Below are 3,069 nucleotides of genomic sequence, written 5' to 3'. Positions count from 1 at the left end.
CATGAGTTTCAGGCTAGTTTGTGCCGTTACACCAAAGCTGTATTCTTTTAAGAGGGGAATTATTCAATTACATCCAATTCAATTAAATAAGTATATATTATCAGTAACTCTGCTTTACAGGAGGAGAATGAGTACACAGAATCTGACTCTTCCAGAGCTGCTGAGAACGCCTGGCTCCTGGGTACCTTAAGGGAGGCTTAGCCACTCAGTAACTGCACCCACTTGGTCCAGTTTCAGACTTGGAGTGCTGTGTTTTAATCTCAGTTCATATGGGAGCCAGTGAGGCCAGTGACAACCTCTAATGTAACCACAGGTTCTTTGCAATTTTGTTCCTCCCTCTTCTAAAAGGTGAGAACAGTATGTGTCTCAGAGGGCTACTAGTTAACTTAAAGGTATTTGTAACCCTTTCTGAGATCATCTTCTTCTTATAGTTCAAGGGTCTGAGACACCTCAGAGTTGAGATCATTCCAGTGAAGTACAACCCAAATTTGAAGGAAACCAGTTACCTATTGATCTAAGATGTTTTCACCTGCTCTGTTTCAAAACCATTTATAAAACACTTCACTCTTAAACCAAGTTCAAGAGCACTCAGGCACCTGATCTGCAGCAAAAGAAGTGGAGAGTAGGTCCTGAAATACTCCTGAGCATCCAGGACACAAGTCTGGAACAACTCTGAGTGCAATGAGCCTGGCAGGCTGCAGCAATGTGTGGGTGAACCAGGGAGGCTGTATATCATATCTTGGCTTTATCTCACTAGAGCTCACTAGCACATAATGATTCTTCATGAGATGAGCAGGCTCCCTGCTGTTGAAAATCAAAACTAGCAAAGGAGAAGGTGGCCACAGACACAAACTAAACCTGAGCTTGGAGTCGGTTCTTGTGCTGACTCACTGCACATGGCACAAGATATCTTCCCCTTTCAGTGCAGCTCTCTGCCGTGGGCTCAGCTATAGCATAAAAGAGGAAAGTACGTGGGACCCCGGATACCTCACAGGCTCCAAATTCACCTTTCTACTCCAAAGAAGCGTAGACAATTCTAGTGCTGAAGAGAGGTTAAGTCCAGGGCTGCATCCCCACCGCAGATGTGAGAGAGGCTTTTGGCAGCAGAGGTTACTTCTCTTCTTACAGTACACTCTTGTGTCTCCTCTTTCTGGAGGCTTGTTTCAAATACAGCAGCACTTCACCTGCTTCAGCCTAAGAGTTTGGTTTTCTCCAGAATGAGTGTGCTCCTGATCTTCCTGTTTTGAAGGCCAATTACTGTCAATGCTGCCACTGGATGGTCTGCAGTCACTGATGTAAAACTATGAAATTTTTCCTCTATCACTGTCCATAAGGGTTCTGCTTGAATTTTAAACTAGACTTGACATTCCAAAACGCAGTAAACTACCTCCCTGGAAAGCAAGAATTCAGCTAAGTTTTCAATATTTAAGTTGCATCTTATATCAAAGACAATTTACTCCTTGTACTCTGAATGTTGTCCCACAGCTCCTCTGTTGGTAAGAAGCCCTCAGTGAAGAGATAGCAGTCAGTTGATGAGACTCTTCAGCATGGGGAAAAATAAAAATGTCTGGGATGGAGTGGAGGTACCACAGCGGTTATAAAACACTGAATGACGCAATGGGTGGTGACAGTATTATCAGAACTGCAACAATTACATTAGTGCAACTTCTTTAAATCAAATGAAAGGAACTGCTTTTTTTTGTGCAATGCTTAATTAAATTCTATAATTGTTGCTAAAGGATGTTGGGCAAGCTAGAGCTATAAATGTAGTTATAGCAGGACTAAATACAACCAAGGAGGATTGGTCCATACGAGTTATCAGAAAGGCTTTCTAATGCAAAATGTTTGGCATGAGGTACCATAGGAAAAATCATCCCATGGACACAAAGCTTGTCCTGTTCCTTGTAACCTTTCCTAAAGGGTTTGGACAGTGATCAATCCTGGCTACCGCTCCCAATCACTGCTGTCACTGTGCCGCTTGGTTTCAGCCCATGTTAGCATTTGTTTGGCTGGGGTCAGTACCAGGTCATGCTGGGGTTTTTTGCATGCCCGTAGTTTTTGTGGAGCCGCTGGTGTGATTTATTTTTTGTAATGTAAAATCATCTTTCTGAAAAATAAAATTGATTTGTCATTTTCCTCTACACTATCAGTAACATCCTGTGTGCCTGATACATAGCTTCTTCTCCTCCTCCTGTTTACAGTGGCACACCACCAAACCCCTGTTTGCTCAAACCACTAGCTTTCCCATCGACTGTCAAAGTGATGGTCAAGAGACTTCTATTGCAGCCACCACCAGTTATTCTGTAAGATTTACCTATTGCCTGAATGGAAACACTGGACAATATGCTGTACACTGTTCTGAGGGTTCAACTTTCTTCAAGCATTGCGGTACTGTTAGGGTGACTTCTGACTTTTATAATGAAAATAAATGGCTGGTTGGTATGGCTGTACCTTCAGGAAGTCTGTTGCTTTAAAGTAGGGCCAATGTTGTATTTTTTTTTTTATCTTTTCAAGCCTTCCGTTTCTCTCTCGCTCTTATTTTAGGTGTTCTCCAGTTCACCTTGATCCTGACACTGTGCCCCACTGCAGCCATGCAAAATCCCATGCCACTCCAGCCTTCTAAACATTTTTCACTTTTTTCCAAAGATTTTATTTTTATTCCATTTTATGATGACCTTCATGTAACTTCCATACAAAGTTTGGATGCACCCATCCCTAGCTCCCAGCCTCTATTTCAGTGTAACAGCAGAGAAGCAAAAGGGACCTCTTCATCATGAAACCCAGTCCTGCACTCAGACAAGAAAACATGTCATATAATCCTTGACTTAAGCTGATTTAGCTCAGTCTTAACATAAATTGGCTTTTGTGCCCATGCTTTCTTCTAGAAAGCTCACTGCTTTAGTGACAAGAAAGCCTCTGATTTTCAAAATTACTCCAGTGGTATTTTTCTGGTTCTCCATTGGCTCTAAAGTATTTCTGAAAGGAGCTACTCTTGCTTTGCTTTGTGATGCTAAACAAGTCAGGCTTCCCTTATCTCCTCTGGAAACATAGGCTGTGTAGCCCATTTAC

Source organism: Strix uralensis, chromosome 3, assembly GCF_047716275.1.
Source record: "Strix uralensis isolate ZFMK-TIS-50842 chromosome 3, bStrUra1, whole genome shotgun sequence".
Taxonomy (NCBI): Eukaryota; Metazoa; Chordata; class Aves; order Strigiformes; family Strigidae; genus Strix; species Strix uralensis.
The sequence above is the reverse complement of the archived record's forward strand: the minus strand, read 5'-3'. Positions refer to the sequence as shown.